Source organism: Papaver somniferum, chromosome 11 (assembly GCF_003573695.1).
Source record: "Papaver somniferum cultivar HN1 chromosome 11, ASM357369v1, whole genome shotgun sequence".
NCBI classification, from domain to species: Eukaryota; Viridiplantae; Streptophyta; class Magnoliopsida; order Ranunculales; family Papaveraceae; genus Papaver; species Papaver somniferum.
In genome coordinates this window covers 72,320,336-72,344,231 of record NC_039368.1, presented here as the reverse complement: position 1 = coordinate 72,344,231, position 23,896 = coordinate 72,320,336, and the positions used below count along the sequence as shown (strand labels likewise).

At 35.5% G+C, this 23,896-nt stretch overlaps 1 pseudogene; it reads left to right on the top strand.

Annotated features, from left to right (window-relative positions):
• The first annotated feature begins 2,388 nt into the window (after positions 1 to 2,388).
• LOC113325454 lies at positions 2,389 to 2,488 on the top strand (annotated as a pseudogene).
• Positions 2,489 to 23,896: the final 21,408 nt, after the last annotated feature.

Below are 23,896 nucleotides of genomic sequence, written 5' to 3'. Positions count from 1 at the left end.
CAAAGGGACAGGTAAAAGTGGTTTTCTCTTGGTCTTCTGGGGAATAACGATCTGATTATAACCGGAGTAGCCATCTAAGAAGCATAGTGACTATGTCCAGCTAATCGCTCTAGCATTTGGTCGATAAAAGGAAGGGGAAAGTGATCCTTCCTTGTGACCTTGTTCAATTTCCTATAGTCAATACACACACGCCATCCCGTGGTCACTCGGGTTGGGATTAATTCATTATTATCATTCTGGACTACAGTGATACCTGATTTCTTGGGGACAACCTGAACAGGGCTGACCCACTTACTGTCTGAAATTGGGTAAATAATACCCGCATCTAACAACTTAAGCACCTCTTTTCGAACTACCTCTTTCATGTTAGGGTTCAGTCGACGTTGCATCTCCCTAGAAGGTTTGGAGTCTTCCTCTAAATGAATCTGATGCATACACACAGTAGGACTTATACCCTTAATGTCTATAGTCCACCCTAAAGCTTCCTTATTGTCTTGAAGTACATTTACTAGCCTACTTTCCTGATCACTATCCAAATCGGAAGCTACAATCACAGGTAAAGTCTCAGATGGGCCTAAAAACACATACTTTAGAGTATCGGGTAGTGGTTTAAGGTCCAACTTTGGGGGCTCTTCTAAAGAAGGAATTAGGGTAGTCTCAGAAACTGGTAACGGTTCGAACCTAGCTTTCCATCTATCAGTGTCTAACACAGGGGTAAATCTAATAGAGCATTCACCTGTTCAATAGTGCTATCGTCGTCAAAATCTAAACCAAAATGGGATAGACAACTTTCTAATGGGTCTTCAGACAAAATGTTTGGTAATGACTCCTGAACTAAGGCTTCTATCATGTTCACCTCTTCAACACATGTGTCATCTAGCTCATGAGGTAGCTTACTGACATTAAAAATGTTCATCTCCATAGTCATATTACCAAAAGATAAACTCATCACACCATTTCGACAGTTAATGATCGCATTAGACGTAGCTAAAAATGGGCGACCTAAAATCACAGGTATCTGGTTCTCTGGGTCAGGGACAGGTTGGGTATCTAGGACCACGAAATCCACTGGATAATAAACTTGTCGACCTCAATAAGACATCCTCATAAACACCTCGAGGGATTTTAACAGACCTATCAGCTAACTGCAGTGTTCTGAGTAGGTTTCATTTCACCAAGTCCTAGCTGTAAGTATACACATGGTGGAAGTAAGTTCACACTGGCTCCTAAGTCAAGTAAAGCTTTTTCTACCCGGAAGTTACCTATTGTGCAAGCAATGGTAGGGAACCTGGGTCTTTGTACTTTGGAGTTGTGGTGTTTGAATGATTGAACTTACGTGACTAGCTAAAAAGGCTTTCTTATGGACGCTAAGTTTTCGTTTTCGCGTACACATATCCTTAAGGAACTTGGCATAAGCAGGAATTTGCCTAATTGCATTTAATAAAGGAAGGTTTATGGTAACTTGCTTAAAAACTTCCAATATGTCATTAAAGTTCGATTCCTTCTTTATTGGTACTAATAGCTGAGGAAATGGGGCTCTAGGCACAGAATCATACCTCTCGGGGACTGAGTTGGCATCATCAGAAATTTTATCAGTTTCCTTAGCTAGTGGTCCTGAGGGGTGAACTACAGTATGTTCACTATCGGGCATGGTTACCTGATTGTCTACTATTTTAGCACTCCTAAGGGTTCTAATAGCATTCAATTGATTCGATGGTTTTGTACCTACTTCATGAACTCCTATAGGATTGGGATTAGTCTGACTAGGGAACCTACTATTATCTCTCCCACTTAAGGTCTTAGCTATTTGGTTTCCTGTTGAAAAATAACATGGCTCTGTGCTAACATTTCCTGAGTTTTTGCTAACATCTTAATAGATTCCTCTAAGATAGTCGTTTTATTTTCTGGGTCTGATGTATTCCTAGTGTAGCCAAAACCTGGGGGAGCATTAGATTATTAGACTAACCCTGACTCTGGCCCTTAGACCATGAAAATTTCGGATGGTTCCTCCAGCCATGATTATAGGTTTCTGAATATGGGTCAAACTTCTGACGATTATCAAACCTAGTGTTATTATATAGAGCATTGGCTTGCTCTTCATTATTCTGGCCTTCCCAAAGAGGCTCCAATATACCACTAGTGTTACCCACTTCTAAAGCTTCTAACCTTTTCTCTATAGCAACAATTTTGGAATCTGATTCATAGCCTCCTTCTACCCTATTAACGTTTCCTCTGCTAAGAAGAATTGTTTTCTGGGGTCCCCTACTACTTTCCCATTGTTGATCAACTGTTTGGTTCTCAAATCCACCAGTACACATAGATTCTATTGTGGTTGTGGTGGGATAATCTAAACCCTCACAAAGGATCTGAACTAATCTAACCTTTTCTAAACCATGATGAGGACATTGGGCTAATAAATCATTGAACCTTTCCAAATACCTATACAAAGTTTCTCCCTCTTGTTGAGAAAACGTGCATATTTGCGTTCTAATAGATGATGTTTTGTGCCTAGGGAAAAACTTGTTCAAAAAGGCAGATGTAAGTTGTCCATACGTTTCGATTGACCCGGAAGCCAAACTATATAGCCACGATTTAGCTTTATCTTTCAGGGAAAATGGGAATAACCTAAGTTTCAAAGCATCATCATCTAAGTTTCTAATACTAAGGGTACTACAAATTTCTTCAAAGTCCCTAACATGGAAATAGGGGTTTTCATTTTCTTTCTCTAAAAAGATTGGGAGCAGCTGTAAGGTCCCAGGTTTAATTTCATAAGTTGCTTCCGTCTCAGTTAACCTGGTACATGAGGGATGAGTAGTCCTAGTTGGATTCAACAAAGCTTTCAAAGTTGCCATTTCTGGCGCTATCGGAGCAATAGAGATTCTCTCCTCAGTCAAAGGACGTTCAAAAACAGACTCTTCAAAAGTCAGACTCTCTAGATTAAGGTAATCGAGACGCTTCGAACTACTAGGTTTCTCTTTAACAAATCTACCTAGGGCGTCTCTTTTACGTTCATGCATACAATAGAATTTTCTAAATTGGAAGGGTAAGCAAACACAGATCAAGGCCGACTCAACCAAATCAAACCTATTGATTTCTAGCAAAAAAAAGCATGATGGCTCCACTTAGATTGTTTCTAGACCAGCTTCTAATCCTTCGAACGGGAATTCGTTACAATTTAAGCAAACCCCTATGGAATCAATCCGATTTAGCGTAAGTTGAATAGAGGCGAGGGAAGCTCGGTGGAGCTTTGATACCCAAGGCCTCACCGGTATTACAAGGCGGCGCAGTCACGCATTCAACTTACAGAAACCGTCAAGAAATTCGAAGTATGCTTAAAAGAGTAACCAATATTTTTCGAATGACTTTCCTGTTAAGCTTGTTACCCTATCGGTCTCGTTCTAGTCAAAATTTTAGGCTTAGGTTCGCGTAGGTTACGTGTTCCTAAAGCGGGCAAGAAGAGAACGGTGATGAATTCCGAACCCTTATCTTGTATGGCCAGGCCTTGCCCTTTACTAGAAAAATAAATGTCTGTATTCAGTCATCAACATATATGCATACGAAGGAGTCCAGTAACTCGCTGACAGGGGATTCGCGAGTTTTTAGAATCTTACCTCCCGTTCCAGACGGGGGATGAATCAGTTGTAGTCGACTCGGGCCACTGACTCCGATGTCTAGTGTACGAACCCAAGGTGCAGAGACAATATCGTAATTGTATTCCTTCTCTGCAAACAGTTTATACTTAAAGTACCCTTCCGTAGGGTAATAAAAAAAATAATGTCCCAAAGTCCAAAAAAGTAAAGAAAAATTACAAAAATAATAAACCCTAATACAGTTTTTTTTCTAAAAGAAAATAAACAAACCCTAAACTAAAATTGTCTTCTTTTCTGTTCTTTTTGCTTTAATCTTTAGCTCCAAGTCTTTATGAAATCACCAAACTCTTTGGCTCAATTTTGTTTATGATCCAGAACCTGTAGACATAAGATAAATACCCAAAAACATAAAAAAGGACAAAAATAATAAATAAAATAAATCTAAAATCCTAAAAACAAGTCCGCGTCGGCGGCGCCAAAAGTTGATGTGATTTGTAGATAGTGGTAAAAAGAGTGTCATTTCTCAGACTTGTGAAGGATTTTTTTAGACTTAAATTCAAAACTAAAATAGAAAACACAATAAAAATTATAGCAAACTCAAACAAAGATGATATCAATATTAAAAGAAACACTGAGGCTAAGATTCCACTATTTTCCAAGTTCAAAGTGATTAAACCAATACTTATATTTATGCAATTTTCTCGTTTAATTTGATTCTAAAGTATTGCAACAAGTAGATTTTCAAAAGTAATAATTGTAAATACCAAGTATGAAGCATCAAAAGTCTTAAAACTAAGGATACTCCAACAAAATAAATCACAATCACTCAAATAAAAATCATATTCAATAATAGTTCAAGGCAAATAATCATATAATTATTGCAAATAAAAAGATAAAATAGAATACACCACTTTTTGTTGGAAAAATAGCTTCCTCTGTCGCCTCAGCAATGGGGTTTAGCTCCTCATATTAATCACTTGCTTAAAATATTGGTTTATGGTTCAAAAGTTGATTAAAAGGAATGAAGACAATAAAACAGACAGTTTGCAACGCTGTATTGGCGCTACAAAGAAGCTGTTACAAACGACGAATTGTTACAGAGACCTGTTGGTTACTGTAGCAGTGTTACAAATTGAGACGCCTAAGTGTTGAGATATTAAGACTGACAAAACGACTGTTTTGAATGGTGTTTGTTCTTCAGCTTCTTCTTCTTCTCCTGCTGGTGTAACTCGCTCTGCAACTCGACTGATTCTTCTCTGTTGGGTTCTAAACTTCTCCTAAGGTTGCGTACTTCTTTTTGTGACTCGTCCCAGCACTTTTATACTTCACAGGACGATTAAATCCCGATAAATCTTCCACTTCCCTCCACCAAAAGTCTCGGACTTTTGTTTCTCTTTTCTACACGTCTGGAACCCATCTATTTACGCGTCTCAGTTGTTTCTACTCTTCCAAACTCTCTCTAAGATATAGTCGAATCTCTGGGAAGATATTCTTTCCATTTACCAATCAATCCCACGAGCAAACCCGTCTAAAACTCCTTCAAACCAATGTAACAGAGACCCGAGAAACTCATGTCCCTGTTTTGAGTCATCTCGATGATTCAACCAAATTCGATCAAAACAAAATCCATTACCAACCCTGTTTGGTTAACTTGAGTCCAGCCCAACACAAATCCGAGATTGAATCTCGTGTAAACCCCTCCAAAATATGAACCCTAATTTTGTTCCCAACTGCCAAATATTTCCCGCCAATTTTCTGTTCTAATAGGGAAGAACAGGGATGCCCCCTAACTAGAGTAGGGGTGCCTTTAGAAGCTGTCTTAAGGGGTGTCCTGGGGGTGTCCCTTATCCAAACCTGGGGTCCGAATAGCAAGTGTCCTCCGGGTGCTTTTCGAAACCTTTTCGAGCCAATTTTTTCCAAAAATGTTTATTGCCCAAAAATACCTACAAATAAATAAAACACCATAATAAGTACAAAAATGAGCCCTAACAATATATAGAATCGAGACAAATCGGACACAAAAATGTGTCTATCATGAGCTAGCAGGAGCAGAACGCTTGATTTGAATGTTTATTCTGTAAAGTCAGGGAACATTGCGACATCCTGAAGACGTGGTGCTCTATACTGGTGAGTAATACATCTAGGACTCGTCCAATCATTTCGATTCCTTACATAAGTGATTACTGAAATTTCTCAGTATTTATGAGATATGTCGTGGTCTCATCCGAGAGACTGCACATCTACATATACTCTGAGAGACAATATTCTCAGTCAGAGATTCTTGTGGCATGAACTTTCATGCATCGATGAGAGACATAAGCCTCAATACTCGTCTGATTGTTGGATCAGGAGCATATATGATTATGGTTTTACGATTTTAGCCCTTGTCGAAAATCCACTGTCTACAGTTGTACTAATATAAAAATAAGAGATATGCAATCCTCTGGGATATGAAAAGCATACAAATCCGAATATTTCAGTTTTGGGATCTCTCCTTGGGTATCAAGGAAAATACATGAACATTAAGTAATAATAGTTTAGTACATGTTTGAATACTATGTCGATATTATATTAACTTTTCCTTTTGACCAAACTATATTTTCGATATCTACATAAACCATAAGATAGTAACAAGCCGCGAATGCACTTTTGGTTATAAGATCGGTCCTACTATAAATCCTTAGGATGGGTCCTCGTAAAGATCCTTGTTAAGGATCGGTCCTGGTGTACAACCTTTGAATCACATATTCGGCTATGAATCAAGTTTCGCAAGTTTACTCCTTGAACCTTAAGCACAATTCCAAGATATGGATTTAACCAGAAGTTCAACACAATAAATAATAACGAAGTACCAATTAGTGTTATGTTGATTCTACGAAGTCCATAGATAAACAATATGTTAGAGCATAGCTCAGTTGAACCCACCAAGCGTTGGTATGTTAAGTTTGGTTGTCATATTTTAGTGAACCAAAACTCATCTAAGAGTCGCTTGATTATGTACTAGAGACAACTTCATATAGGTTATACTATAAAGTCTATGATTATGAGACATACAAGTATTACTCGCAAACCTGAAGAACGTGAAGAAGTAACGAGCTACAACGACGACATCATACTTCCTCTTGAGGTTAGTAATATTGAATTGAACTGTTTCATTCCTAACGTATCTTTCAAGTCGTGCTATATTGAAAACATAACTGCGAAGCTGTGAATGATTATTATACTCTAGTTGTAAGACATGATCACATGATCATAGTGTTAAGGAATTAGAATATGAAGTATAACGCTTATCTTTTGAACTTCATATATATGACACCAACATAATCATATGAATGCCATTGTGATTATATGTATGGGTAAAGGTGAATATTTCATCCTACGAAACAGTATTTACATTTGTTTAAAGGAAGTACATTCGTGAACTTGTTTTGTGAATCGAAAGGGAAATCACCAGGCTTATTGGTATTGTTATTCATTGCATATATTTGGATTACCAATATGTGTAAGTTAGTAGAACCGATCATAATTTGTTATGTATCTTGGTATAACTAATCACAATGCCTGACTTACGATTTGGTATGACTAGTTTTTATTAATTAGTGTAACCGATTCTAAGTAATCACCTGAGATGGTATGACCGATATTTGTAATTGGTGTGACCGATCCTAGTAATTGGTGTGACCGATCACAAAAGAATTGTGTAATCGACCCTTATAATTGGTGTAACCGGTCCTAGTAATTGGTGTAACCGATCCTAGTGACCTGTGTAACCGATCACAAGCAATACCATGAGTATCTGATCACCGGTCCTGGTAATTGATGTAACCGATCCTGGTAACTGACGTAACTGGTCCTGGTAACTTTTGTGTTCGATCACAAGTAATCCATATTAAGGTATAAGCGATCCTTGTGATTGGAAGAACGGATTAAACCCATGATTGTGATTTGATATTTGATCAATCACATAGTTGTCTTGGAATATAAATGAACCCATTCTACAATTGTTTGGAAGTGTGGTATAATCGATTCCAAGATTGTAAATATGAAAGATGATTTACAAAGAAAAGATGTCAACATACTTTGAACACGAACAATAACTCTTATCTTTTATTGTTCAAAGATATTCCTTAATAACTCAAGGAGATCCCTGTCCAAAATAAATTAAGAATCTTTTAATTAAGGTTGTTAGTTTTATATGCTTTAATTACCAGCAATTAAATGCATATCTCTAGAAAATAAAAATTAGTAATGTGCATTTACTAATTGGAGATTGCAGAAATATTTGACAAAGAATTTACAGGAATTATGAAAACCGATTTTGGGCATTTATTGCATATCTTGAGAATATCCGGTTTTGGAAATTCCTTGGTGTCCAAACATCCTTGGTCTATAAATACCTAAGTTTTCATCTCTAGGAAACTATCCTAAGAGCTAGGCAAACTTCATATTTTTGTTGCTTTCGGTGAGGCCGTCTATCCGAAGAGGAAAGTATCCTAATTAGGCGAAATCTCTCACAACCGCTCGTTTAAAGACTTCTTTGGAATCAAGAAGCTCTACGAGTACCGTTGGTGGGAAACTAGATAATTGCAGTTTATTAGTTTTCGATTGATTTGATTGACTAACGGTTGTTGAACTTTGATTGCACATGGTTTTTTTATTCTTGAGAATCTTCTCTTCTGACATAAGATTAACTCAAACTAGATCGAAGTGTCGACGGGATCTTTAGAACTGTTTGTAGATCTAAAGAAATCTTGTGATAATTCATTGTTAACATACTCCGTTCTGTGCGTGATTGATTACAAGAGATTCAAGTGGTGTTGTGCAGGTTTAATTGAAGAGTAAAGAAGATTTGAAGACGAAAAAGATTTCTTATTGGTTTCTCATATCTTTGTGTAGCACAAACCTTGATCGGCTGGGATCCAACTAGAATCAGATTATTCGATTGATTAGTTGAGTGAGATCGGCATCTCTTTGTAGTCTCTTGTTAGATTCTATATTGATTGATTGCAAATCTAAACTTTGCTACTTCGGTAGTTGTTGGATAGATTGATCTAGCCAGGCAAAGGAGTTTATTAGTTTCAACGGAAGAGCCTTTGCATATGACTTGAGATATCTTTATCTGGAAAGAATCAATAGAATTGTTACCAAACATATTTGTTGTTCCTTTACTGTTTAGAATACTATCTTAAGGAATTGTTCCAGTGCGTGCACTTATTGAATGTCGGAAGCGCAGGGATACTGAAAAAACTAAGTGAACTAGGTTTAGTTGCTTGGTCTCAACTATACGAAGTTGGTTTAGATTTTGTATAGCGGCTTAATTCTGAGAGTATTCAATTCTGGACTTGGTCCCGAGGTTTTTCTTCATTTGCGGTTTCCTCGTTAACAAAATCTTGCTGTGTCATTTACTTTTATTTTTCGCAATTATAATTGTTGTTATTATAATTTAAAGGAAATTACACAAACGTTAACTCTGTATTACTTGATAGTGATCCAATAGTGTTTGGTTAAGTCCGAACCTATTATCAAGTAATCACACTTTTATTGTTGTATTGTCTCGATCTTGTATCCGTAGACGATCACACAAAGTGTGAATACCGATTTGTCGTATTGTCTCGAATTTGTCCATAGACAATCACTTTCGGTAAGAGGACTTATAGGTACCCTCATCTAACAATCTGTCGTATTTTAAAGATTGTGGTGTATTTGGGTACCCTCGTCTTTTCAATTGGTATCAGAGCAGGAAAACACGAAAATATCTAACAATATGTTTTTGGTGCGATCCAACCTATAAGAATTGAATCTAATGAATGATTCAGTTAACGTACCACCAAGATTTAATGGGAAAAATTACCCATATTGCAAATCTGCTATGAGAACTTTTCTTCAATCCCGAGATTTTAATACTTGGACATTAATCGAAGATATGAACGACCGAAAATGGAATATCCGGAAATAGAGTTTAAACGCTTAGCTTTCTATACTTATGAAGAAATAGCTCTTGCAAAGTAGAATTTTGATGGTCTGAATGCCATTATACATGCAGTAAATCATGATCTTCTACATCATGTTCTGTCATGTGAAATTTCTAAGGAGGCATGGGATACTCTTGAGACTATATTTGAAGGAAATGATTCCGAAAGATAAGCACAACTTCTATCTCTTTCTTTTGATCGAGAATTCCTTAAACTGATTAATAATGATACCTTCGAGGAGTTTAATTCTAAACTTTCTGAGATTTTCAATGCTTCTTTCTCTCTTGGAAAGGATATACCTGAAAAGGAAATAATATGCAAGATTCTCATATCGTTACCATCCAGATACGAGTCTAAGAAACATGCCATAATAGAAGCCAATGATCTTTCTATACTTTCTCGAAGCTCTCTTGTAGGAAAGTTAAATATCTTTGACAAATAAACTCTGCTGAAGAACCGAAATGTTGGATATGATGTCTCAGCTAATGCAAGTCAATCTTCGAAAGAAGTATGTATGAACCGGGCTGAGAAACGTTGTCAAGAAGATGAAATACTTTTTGAAAAAGAGCTTAAGTCAACAATTGTACTCCTAACACAACGGATTAAGGATATTTTATTGAAAGATAATTCTAATCATGATACATTATTTTTTTGTTATGAAAAAGGTAATGAAGAAATCCAATGTTTCAAGTGTCATAAATTCAGACATATGGCAAAACATTGTTATAGCAGAAAAACTCAGAAGTGCAACAAGGCTTACATCTCTACTCTAGATGATATCCCGGAGGAAAACCCCATGAAGGAATATCTAGCTGCAATCCACTTCTTGCCAAATCTAACAGTGATGTATCTTATGAGTCTAATCAACTCCTAAAGAACTGTTTAGAAAAACTTGAGTTGGGACTCAAGGAAAATCAAAGATTAAGTCTATAACTTGAAAACCTTATGAAACCCCTGTTAGATAAAACTCAAGAGGTAAAATATGAGCAAGAAAAATTGGTTGACAAACCAAAAAGTTCAGAAGCTAATTCTTCTGATAATATGTTAAGTTCCTTATGTGGAGAAAATAACCACACTGTAATCTTCCATGAAAATATCCAACAAAATAAATTCATCAAGGCACTTCACAAGGGCATAAAGAGTTTGAAGGCTGATGAGTTTATTAGATCTCGAAAACAAGTTGCAGACTCTTGCAATAAAAAGAGAAAGAAAGAACATAAAGAAAAACAATCTATTGTGTTTATAAATCATCATAAGGATGTCTTTTTTATATGTGGTGAGATTAATCCTCACCTCAACACACACTAATTGTGTTGAAATAATGCATCCTCACTTATTTCCCAAAAATCTTGATTGTGAGGAGGCATAAAACTGGGATAATGTGCAAATCTGTTCTTTAGGTAACAATGATCTCATAATCGATATTTTTTACTTTTGGGATAAATATATTCGGTTTCCATAAACCAAACTATATCACTCCTTGATTTTCTCTTATCTTATATATATATATATATATATATTCTTCTTGTCTGAAAGAAGACTATCTTGCATCAATGGAGAAATCGGTAAAGGAAGGGTCATCTCTTGATGATTTAGCACTTTGTGCATCAGTTATGACTGAAACTCGAAGTGTCTCACAACATGATAATCTTCAAGATTCTCTGAGAAGACAGATTCTTACTGTTAGAAGTTGTATTAGACATCATGATCTAATGATAAAGGATTCAAAAGAAGTACTAGTTGATCTTCATTCTCAACTGTTTGAGATGAAAAAATCTTCTCCTGGAAAAGGAAATGCTCAGAAGAATTTGAATCCAGTTTTCGAAAGCGATCTTCACAAGACTCGCGATTAGAAAGCAAAATATAAACATCAGTTTTTGATTTATTTCGATTATTGTATAAGGTCTATTTTTGAACAAAACTATAAATTATTTTTATTATTTTATAATTTCTTGTGATAGTTTCCGATTACACGGCTTGTGCTTGAATGTCTGTATTATTGCTATGTGTTTTCGTTTTATAGGATGTCTGATTTCAGTTTTCGTAACCTTAATATTCGATCTCATATGATGTGAACCCGTATGATTTTTGTGACTTTTTGATTTAGCGGGATTATGTTCTAGCCCATGTTGGTAGGCTTTATCAAAGGATCATAAGGTGTTCCGATTGAAACTCATATGTAAAAAGTCACAATGTGTTGAATCAATTTGTGTTTACATAAATTGTGTTTAGCATAAACATATGTGTTTCAGGTTTTCAACTTTTGCTATTGGCACGCATTAGTTAAAACCGATTTAACCTTTCTCTAGTAAAGGTTGATCTTTGTTGTTGTTCTTTTGTTCTTGCGAGAGAATGAAAACATACTGGGGGAGAGATCTAACTTGAACTTGCGCTTAATGATATATCTTTCTGGGGAGAAGAGGATGCGGAATCTGAGGTAATGAATTTGTTAGTTAATCGTTTTCCTGTTTAAGAAAAGCCATCTCATATTGCATATATTTTTTCTTTTGCTTAACAAAATTTCTGTATGATTAATATATATTCCATTATGTGTGTATGGATGTGTGTGTAATTGAATCTGTATACACAACAGAACAAATGTAGCAATCCACGGTTCAGCTAAAATCAGTTTTCTCCTTGAAAATAATGCTTATTGCATACCTTTGATTCTGAGATCTTTAGTAGCTCACATGTCCCTTGGTTTCCTTTCCTATGCAATGGATATGAGATTCATAATAGGTCAAAGTTCAGTTCTGATATGCTAAATCCAGATCTGCAAATAAAAAAATTATGCTATAGAGTGATATAAAGTATAAAACTGAGGAAAGTACATGCAGAAGCAATAAGAGATACAACAGTGCCACAAAATAACGACAAAAGCATAAGTATTTGTTAAATAGGAAAGCAATAGCAAACGATTCATAGTTGAGGAAAGCATATGTATCTGGTCAAGGAGGAAAGCAATCCACATCCAGCATAACCAATTCAACCATTACAACAACCAAGTTTATGGAAGCGCAATCTCCACTAAAGACACAAAAGAAACATGATCAATCAACCTCTGAGAATCCTTGTGATCAACCCAGTTGTCTTAGTACTGTGCACCTATTGAAATCCTGGATAAAATTCATCATAAAACCATACAACTGATTTATGAGCTTCATACACAATCTGTGAAACTCCAGTATATAAAAACACCAAATCCAAACTCAAAAGAAACCTGTTAGAGCACTGCTCGGTTGAAACAACTAGCGTTGGTATGTCAAGTTAGTTGTCGATTTTAGATGCCAAAATTCATTATTGATTTAGCATACTAAAGATAGTTTTGAACTAGATTAGGTCTAAGAAGTTGAATCGAAGCTATCCTTAAAGGATGAAGATTGAAGATTGAAGACTACAGGAAGACATCAACAAGTACTTCATCAACAAAGATATATGATTGATTTCATTTGGATTCTTGTTCAATTCTACCTTTCTAATCTATAAGATATACTTTTACCTAGTAATTGTTTTTGTCAAAATAAACACAAGATTTCCAAAACCTTGATTCATATCTAAAGGGAAATCAAACCGGTGTTTTGTGCAAACAAATATCGAATCGTATCAATCGTGTTGTGGTATCTTCTAAAGAGAGCCTTGTGTTCTGCTAGAATATTTGTGTGAATAATTTCTAAAGAGAATCGGTATTCTGCTAGGAGTTCTACAAGTGTTGAAGAAGGTATTACATCTAGTCCGAGTAGGTAGTAGGAAATTGGTGTAACAGCTTATAATCAGTGTGTGTTTATTCTGGACCAGGTCCCGGGGTTTTCTGCATTTGCGGTTTCCTCGTTAACAAAATTCTGGTGTCCGTGTTATTTCTTTTCCGCATTATATTTTATTTATATAATAGAAATATCACAGGTTGTACGTTAAGATCAATCAGTTCTTGTGTCCGTCCTTTGGGTTGTTGAGTGAATTGATTGACACTTGAACATTGGTCTTTGGTAACGTTCAAGTTAATCCTCTTATATTCGACCGGTCTCGCAAATTCCAATTTGCTGATTGCGGATTGAATCAAGAGATATAAAACTCTTTGATATATTTTTCTTAAGATTGAGTCTGACTGTCTAGTTGATTCTCTTGAAAGTATATTGGAGCTTGTCTATTCAGATTGCCAAACGAAATATTGGGTGTGGTTGTTAGACCCCTGTTTTTTCAATTGGTATTAGAGAAGGCAAACACACTAAGACCTCATAAATCTGTGTTTGTAGCAATCCGATTCTATGGACAGAGGTGCTATCTCTATAAACGTACCGCCAGTCTTCGATGGCACGAACTATTTATAGTGGAAAATTGCTGCGCGTTCTTTCATTCAAGTGCGAGATTTTCAATCATGGGTTCGTATTGTTAATGGCTATGATCCTCCATCAATTACAGTAGACGGTGTAACTGTTGAAAAGAATATTGGTGATTATAATGATCTTGAGATTCTTGTTGCAAAGAAAAATTCTGAAGGATTAAATGCGATCATCCACGCCATTAATCCATATCTTCAGCACCACGTTACTACATGTAATAAGTCTAAAGATGCTTGGGATATCTTAGAAACCATATTCGAAGGGAATGCCGCAGAGAAAGAAGCAAGGCTTCAAAATCTAGATTCTGACTGGGAAAACCTTCGCATGTCTGATGATGAAACCTTTGATGAGTTTAACCAAAGACTTTCTCAAATAGTTAACTCCTCATTTGCGTTACGAAGAACCATTCCGGAGAAAGATATTGTGTGTAAAATTCTCAGGTCTCTACCATCAAGATACGGGTCTAAGAAACATGCCATTGAAGAAGGAAACGATCTTTCTACACTCTCCATAAATACTCTTGCTGGAAAGTTAAAGATCTTTGATAATGAACACGCAAGAAAAGAGGTGATTTCTCTTAAAGCCGTAAACAATTCTGAATCCTCTAAGGATAAATATGGTATGCCAGATACTAAGGATGTTACTCCACGACAATTTAGAAAATTCTTGAGAGACAGGAAAAAGAGTTTTTCTAAAAGTATAACATCTTCTAAGGATGATGTACAATGCTATAACTGTCGTGGTTTCGGGCACTTGTCTTCAGTATGTCCTAGCTGGAGCCATAGACAATCGGCATATGCAGCAGATTTGCCTACTCTTGATGATGGACCTGAATTTTATAATCCACAAGAGTTGGTTGGCGAGGTTTCATTAGCTTCTGGAAAAATTCTTGCGGATACTGATTCTGACGAAGAAGTGTTCCATGTGGATCTAGTTGCTAATAATCTTCTTAAAGAAAGTCATAAAAAACTATCGGAAGCTGAAAACACCATTTTCAGTGAGAAAGTTAAATATGACAGACTTCGTAGTCGAAATAAAGACTTGCAAGACCAACTTGATTCTAGTGGTGCAAGAGATTATCTCAACGAAATACGAAAGCTTAAAGAAGAAATTTCCGAAGGTCGTGATCGGGAAATAATTATTCAAGCAAAGCTAGATAACTTGGAAAAAATTGAGATGAACTTGTTATTTGATTCAGAACGAGAAGATCTCAAAGTTCAATGTGAATCATCCAGGAATGATCTAGTTATTGCGCTTGAGAAGGTCAAAAGTTTGGAAGAAGAAAACTCGAGCTTAAAAGAGAGTTTGTCTAGAAAGAGAAGCTCAGATAAATTAACCTCGATATTGGGAGCATGCAGAATTCATCGTGATACACGAGGATTGGGCTATGAAGGAATAGACACTCCTAGTATCTGTAAAGAGGTAAAATTCGTCAAAGCTAAAGTTTCTTCTCAACCAAAACCTTCCACAGTTGATAAAAGTAAAGTACCTCTACCAACTGTCGACAACGAAAAGAGGAAATTCTGTCAAGCTCCAAAGCAAGTACATACACATTCAGGTAATACTAAACATAACTTTTTTCATTCTACTAAACATTGTTTTTATTGTGGAAAACCAGGTCACATGCAAAGGAATTGCAGATTTCTTAAACGAGATAAAACCAGATTTGATTATGTTAAGACGACAAGATCTGATGTTCCAAACTGGAGAAAAACCGAGTCTCATAATACTAGTTTTTTCAGTATTCCCCCTAAGAAGTTTCATAATTATGTTGGGGAAAAAAGAAATACGTTGCTCCAAAAGCTGCTCATAAATGGGTACCAAAGAAAACCAATAAACAACAAGTACTATTAAGAAGGATCTCCCAGACAAGAGTTCGACAAGGGATAACGTCTTAAAAAGGTATGGAACAGTTATTGAAAGTTTCAAGGAAGTTGTTATATTCCTAGAGTCCGTGCATGATTTTGTTTCGAATACCTCTGGTGAGCAAGATTTTGTTCACCTCAACACAACCTAATTGTGTTGAAAGTGTATCCTCACCAAGAAGCCCTTGTAAATACGGTGAGGATTGCAAAAGAATTGGGGCGCACAAATTATGTTGGGAAATTTATGAATATGTGGAACAATTTATTGTTTCGAGCTGAGTTTATCTCGCTTACATATTTCTCGAAATATGTGTTGGTAAGCATTCACTTTAACCAAGTTCATCTTTACCAAGTGACAAAAGTCATGTTATGTTTCAATCACTTTGAAAATGGCTTTGACGAGAAATGGTTTGTGAATAACAACTATATAACGCCGTCTAAGAATGTTTCAATGATTGGAACGAGAGTTTAGATTATATAACCAATGGTGGACATAAGCATTGTTTTGGAAACACATTTATGTATAAGTCTTATTCCTTGAACCAAAGTTTGTGAACTTTGTTGATCAAGAGAACCGGAAGAATGTCTCGATCCAAGTCTGCAAACTCAGTCCGCGAATTGCCGAAGTTCTCAAACCCGAGAATTTCTGCTGTATTTGACAAACTACTTGCGTGAAACTAAGTCCGTGAACCGGCGAAGTTCTCATACCCGAGAATTTCTGCTGGAGTTTGTCAACTCTTCCCGGTAACTTAAGTCCACGAACCTAGTCTGCGAACTTGAGAAGGTTATATATCTGAAGATGATTTCTAAAATTAAACTTAAAAAGACTAAGGAATGCAGTTTGCATACCGTGGATATAAAAGTTCATGAACCGATTCAAGTGAATCAAATCATCTTTGCTTCAATTGTGTCTTGTGTAGTTACATAAGATTTCCTTGCAATTGAACAACTTTCTAACTAGTCAATATGAAGTCATTTGAACTAGTTATGGTTAAGATGAATATGGTTAGGTACCACATATATGAGTCTTAATTACCTAACTTGATTTGTGATTGGAAGTATTAAATATAACAGGTTAGAATCAATTATAAAAACCATGGATGTTGGTTTTTATTGTCAAAGAATCTTTTGACATATTCTTGCGGTAACCATTCTTGGTGTAAATCCTTATGGAAAAGATTATTCTTCCTTCTAAGCATATCAATTCTTGTTCATACAAGTTTGTATCTTAGAAAAGATTATCACAATATTTGATCTTCATGATTACATATTGTGTATTATTACCATGAGATAGTTCTATTGGTCATTAACTTGATCTCATGAGAGACTTTCAATGATTGGTTCTTAATTCGCATCTCCTTGTGGGTTTTCTAAAATCCAATATATAAATCCTTATCTCTAGAGTAAGGTCACTCTTGTTGTTCTTTCGGGAATGACATCTAATGAGGGAGAGTTCTTAAATGAACTTGTGCTTAATTGTCATATATTTGTAGGGAGAATCGTGTTTGGAACATGAAGGGGTTACTTGTATATTTATAAACTCCCTGATGAAGTCACTAAGTTTCGACTCTGTGTTATCGTCTAAACAAAGTTGATATGCTTCTTTCTTTTGGTCACGAAGTGTCTCCGTGAAAATTTCATGAGGATCCCAGCAGTCTTTGTACCTTTGCCAATTTATATTGACAAAAAGGGGGAGAATTATTTTGTAGTTCACACTACATATACATATGGTTTACGGATCATTATGTAAGGGGGAGTGGTTTTCATGTTGAGATGAGTATTGACTAAGGGGGAGCGATACATATCACCGTATTATTATTGTCAAAGTTGTGATACAATGAAACTTTGATGGATCTTCAACAATTACAATATGAACACATAAAGAGTTGAAGAACCAAGGAAATCAAGCTTGTCGATTTTGCTTTTAACAAGTACAAGCCATATGTAAAATGGTTTTTTCACTAAAATTGACAAAGGGGGAGACTGTTAGAGCACTGCTCGGTTGAACCTACTAGCGTTGGTATGTCAAGTTAGTTTTCAATTTTAGTTGTCAAAATGCATTCTTGATTTAGCATACTAAAGATAGTTTCGGACTAGATTAGGTCTAAGAAGTTGAATCGAAGCTATCCTTAAAGGATGAAGATTGAAGATTGAAGACTACAAGAAGACATAAACAAGTACTTCGTCAACAAAGGTATGTGATTTATTTCATTTGGATTCTTGTTCAATTTTACCTTTCTATTCTATCAATATATATGCTCACTCTATGGAACAATTCCGATGACAGTAGATGTACATTTATGTAGATATACTTGAGGTTATTTGATTCATGACCTTGGAGACAATAAACTTTATCCTTATAAAGAATCTCATGTTATAATGAATGAGCTTATGAATCCAACGATCCAAGAATCACTCAATTCCGAGTTATAACGATGAAGTTATGAGTGATTTATTAAAGTTCGTTAGTATGAAACAATTCATGGGCTGTTTGTAACAGTTCATGGACTTGGGCCCTATTACGTGACTAAAAGCTATTTTTGGTCAAGTTGGTGATGTTTCCTTGTCTAAGCAAGATGGATATTAATCCAAACATATTTGATTACCATATTAAAGTGTTTGTGATAACTTTTAATTCCTGCCTAAGTTAGAATGTGATTTATTCACATAAATAAATATTTGCTAATTAATTATTTATGCATAATATTTGTAACTTAGGAAAGACTCCCATTTTTAGGAGTGTCTTGAAAAAGGAAAATAGCTTTGCTTAGCTTCCAAGCTATTGTTCATTATAAATAAAGGGTTCGTGAGTTTACACGTTTTTCATCCCTTTTGGAAAATAGGCGTAAGCTTTGCAGGTTGTTTCCATGTCTTCTGTTCTTCGTGAGCAAGAGTGAGATAAAGCCTTTGTATTGGGGATCACAAAGCCAAGTTGAATTAAATATTCGTGATTGATTATACAACTTGTAATATAGGTTTTTCATTCTTGTCTATACTAAGGTTTTCTCTTCTGATATAAAACCATTCAAGAGTTGTTGATCATAAACCCTAGGTTTTGATAGATTTCAGTTTCCCCTCGTATACCAACACTTGTTAGTCGAAATCGGAGACTAAGATGAAAAACATCTATTGAGGCATCTCGTAAAAATCCTTGAGAAGTTTCAAACAAGATATCTCTAGATTTATTCTAGTTGTTCTTGTTGTAGAGTTATTAGGTTTCTCTTCCTATTTTTGAAGAGTATAATAATCCCTAATCTACGAGTTTGTTTTGATATTACTTTTACCTAGTAATTGTTTTTATCAAAATAAACACAAGATTTCCAAAACCTTGATTCATATCTAAAAGGAAATCAAACCGGTGTTTTGTGCAAACAAAGTATCGAGTCGTATCAATCGTGTTTTGGTATCTTCTAAAGAGAGCCTTGGGTTCTACTAGAAGATTTGTGTGAAGAATTTCTAAAGAGAATCGGTATTCTGCTAGGAGGTCTGCAAGTGCTGAAGAAGGTATTACATCTAGTCCGAATAGGTAGTAAGAAATTGGTGTAACAAATTATAATCAGTGTGTGTTTATTCTGGACTAGGTCCCGGGGTTTTTCTGCATTTGCGGTTTCCTCGTTAACAAAATTCTGGTGTCTGTATTATTTCTTTTCCGTATTATATTTTATTTATATAATAGAAATATCACAGGTTGTACGTTAAGATCAATCAGTTCTTGTATCCGACCTTTGGGTTGTTGAGTGAATTGATTGACACTTGAACATTGGTCTTTGGTACCATTCAAGTTAATCCTCTTATATTCAATCAGGCTCGCAAATTCCTATTTGCTGATTGCGGATTGAATCAAGAGATAGAGATATAAAACTCTTTGATATAATTTTCTTAAGATTGAGTCTGACTGTCTAGTTGATTCTCTTGAAAGTATATTGGAGCTTGTCTATTCAGATTTCCAAACAAAATATTGGGTGTGGTTGTTAGACCCCCGCTTTTTCAAAACCCACAATCAGAAACAAACCCATCATCAAAACCACTTCCTAAATTAACCATGTAACACCAAAAAATTCATGAGAGTGAAAAGACGAGGGTACCCAAATGTACCTCAATCTAAAACTTTTCCACCTATAAGTCCTTTCTCCGAAAGTGATTGTCTATGGACTGAGTAGAGACAATACAACGAATCGGTTCACACTTCGTGTGATCGTCTATGGATACGAGATCGAGACAATACGACAACAAGATAACTTGCGTGATTGACTATGGATACAAGATCGAGACAATACAACAACGAAGTATGATTACTTGATAATAGGTTCGGACTTAACCAAACACTATAGGATTGCTATCAAGTAATTAGGAATTAACGTTTGTGTATTTTACTTCTAATTATAATAAATCAATTATAATTGCGGAAATAGAAAAGTAAAAGACACAACAATATTTTGTTAACAAGGAAACCACAAATGCAGAAAAACCCCGGGACCTTGTCCAGAATTGAACACTCTCATAATTAAGCCGCTATACAAAATCCAAACCAACTTCGTATAGTTGAGACCAAGCAATTAAAACTATAGTTCACCTAGTTCCCTCAGTATCCCTGCGCCTCCAACTTGCAATAAGTCATGCACTTGGAACAATTCCTTTGGTTCGTATTCCAAATAGTAAAGGAACAACAAATCTGTTCGGTAACAACTCTTTCAAACAACGTGATATGAGTTTGACAAAAGGCTCTTCCGTTTAACCAATAACCTCCTTTGTCGGGTTTTAGATCAATCTATTCAACAACTACCAAAGTAATTGTTTAGACTATGCAATCAATACTATGAATCACAAAAAAATGTATTGATGCCGATCTACGCAACTAATCAATCCAATCTATCAAAAGATAAACCGATTATAGTTGGATCCCCAGCCGGTCAAGTTTTGTGCACACCAAAGATTATGAACTCAAATAATAAATCTTTTTTGTCTTCAAATCTTCTTAGATATTCAATAAACACCTGCACACAAACAACTTGAATCTCTTGTGATCAATCACACACAGAACGGAGTCTGTTAACGATGGATTATCACAAGACGTCTTTAGATATACAAACAGTCTAAAGATCCCCGTCGATACTTCGACCTAGTTTGAATGAATCTTATATCAGAAGAGAAGATTCTCAAGCATAAACAAACTAGGTGCAATCAAATTTCAACAACTGTTAGTCAATCAAATCAATCAAAAACTAATAATAAACTGCAATTATCTAGTTTCCCACCAACGTTACTCGTAGAGCTTCTCAATTCCAAATAAGTCTTTAAAACAAGCGGTCTCTTCCTAATTAGGGTACTTTCATCTCTGAATAGACGGCTCCACCAGTAACAACACAACTAGGTAGTTTTGCTGGCTCTGAGGATTAGTTTGCTCGAAATGCAAACTTCAATATTTATAGACCAAGGAAGTTTGGACACTAAAGAATTTCCAAAACCGAATATTCTCAAAGATATGCAATAAAGCCAAAATCGGTTTTCATAATTCCTGAAAATGCTCTGTCCAAATATTGACCGAAATCTCAGTAGAAAATCTCCAATTAGTAAATGCACATTACCAATTTTTATTTTCTAAAGATATGCATTTAATTGCTGGAAATTAAAAGCATATAAAATTAAAAACCTTAATTAAAAGATTCTTAATTTATTTCGATTCGGGATTCTCCTTTAGTTATTAAGGAATATCTTTCAACAATAATAGATAAGAATTACTGCACATGTTCAAAGTATGTCGACATCTTTACTTTGTAAATCCTTTTTCATATTTACAATCTTGGAACCGATTTGCCACACTTCCAAACGAGTTTAGAATTGGTTTATCTGATTTCCAAGAACTATGTGATTGATCAAAAACATTCAATCACCATTCATTGGTTTAACGGTTCTACCAAACACAAGTTTCGGTTCTACCTCCAAGTGGCTACTAGGATCGGTTGCACTAGTTTCCATAAAATGGTTAACTAAGTACCAGGATCGGTTACCACTATCTCATGGTATTACTTGTGATCGGTTGCACAAGTTATAAGATCGGTTACACCAATTACTAAAATTTGTTAACCTACTACAATCGATTACACATCTTGAGATTAGTCCCACCAAGTTCTAGGATCGGTTATCCAATGACTAGGAATGGTCACACCAATTACAAATATCGATCATACCATCTCAGGTGATTACTTAAGATTGGTTTCACTAATAAATGTCATACTGATACATAAGTCACGCACTGTGAATAGTTTTACCAAGATACATAAACAATTTATGAGAGATTATACTAAACACACATATTAGTAATCCAAAGATTTGCAATGAATAACAATACCAATAAGCCTAGCGATTTCCCTTTCGATTCACAAAACAAGTTTATGAATTGTACTTCCTTCAAACGAATGTAAAACATTGTTTCCTAGAACGAAATATTCACCCATACCCATACATAATTACAATAGCATCCATACGATTATGTTGATGTCTTATATACGAAGTTCAAAAGATAGGCGTTATACTTCTATTATAATCCTTAATACTACGTCTAACTAGAGTATAATCATTCACAACTTTGCAGTTATGTTTTCAATTTAGAGATACGTTAGGAATGAAACAGTTCAAGTCAAAATATTACTAACCTCAAGAGGAAGGATGATGTCGTCGATGTAGCTATTTACTTCTTCACATTCTTCAAGTCTTCGAGTAATACTTGTAAGTCTCATATCCTAATAACTTTCTAGCTAACCTATACGAAGTTGACTATAGTAAATAATCAAGCGACTCTTTAAACGAGTTTTGGTTCACTAAAATATGACAACCAAATTTGACATACCAACGCTTGGTGGGTTCAACCGAGCAATGCTCTAACAGAGAGATATACCTTAAATCTCATGAATCGCGGGGGTTTTCCAATAGAAAAATAGAAACTCAAGTATGTGGACTATGAACTACATCAATTTTCAACAAATAAAATAGAACCGAAAACAGAAATAGAAGAAAATCACGAACCTGATCAATCATGGAGGCTTCAAATACTTCTGAAGACTCGTATAGGGAAAGCTAAAAAATCACTAACAAATGATATTAAAAACCGATATTCAAGTTAATGATAAGATATAAGAAAAACAAAAGAAAACAACTTTCCATAAAAAACAAAACGAAAAAGATAATGGTAAAGTCATGAATTTGCCTCAACCTAGAACACTATCATGCTTTCCAACCCAATGTTGGCTATCATTAATATCATTTGTTTGCAGAAGGCCTGATAGTGGAAAATCCGACGTTAATAGCATTCAATAAAATATTTATTCTTGTGTAACGGAAGAAGACTTCACATATAACTTGGGGATATCCGCCTAACCCTATCTTTAATGTGCATAACGCATGTACATTTAAGGGGAAATCAAATATAGGACGTTGGATGTGGGCGTAAGAAGTGGGTTCATTTCCATCCACGATTTATCCCTTGCACTTTAAAAGGAATGGGAGCCATCGATCACTGTAAAAGGCCTATCCATATCCGTCAGATTGGGAACATATTTGTTTTTGTAAGATAGACTAGGATACGGCCCGTGCCGGTAACGACACGGGTTTTGTTTATTAGTTATTGCGGAGTGTGATCTTGCTGACTTTTTCGATGCATTACTATTGAACTTTTTAGGTGATTCAATGATGTTTTTTTTATTAGTTATATTGGTAAACACCCTCATTCAGCTGGAGATTTACCTAATCACAGTTTTGCTAGCCGGACTGCAAAAGTCCTTGTAAAAACCAACTCCCCTCATAGGGGAATGTGAAACCCCATATAAGAATGGAGGGTCTTACCTGAACGACTATAGAACTCATGTGAGAGTGGTTCTTGCACAGTTTTTTTTTACCGTCCATTTAGATTTATCGTATACAAATATTGCGGATTTTTATGTCACTGGATACTCTCTTCGAGATTTAAATTGATGCGGTTTTTCTCGGAGAGGAAGAGACGAAGATTAAAGTATTACCTTGAAAATCAAAAAAGAAGGGAAAATGTGTCGTTATGAATAACCAAGTGAGCCTAAAGCACTAACTGTTGCGCAGTTCTTCCGTGTAGGTGCATTTGAGTATTCTGTCAAGAAATAATG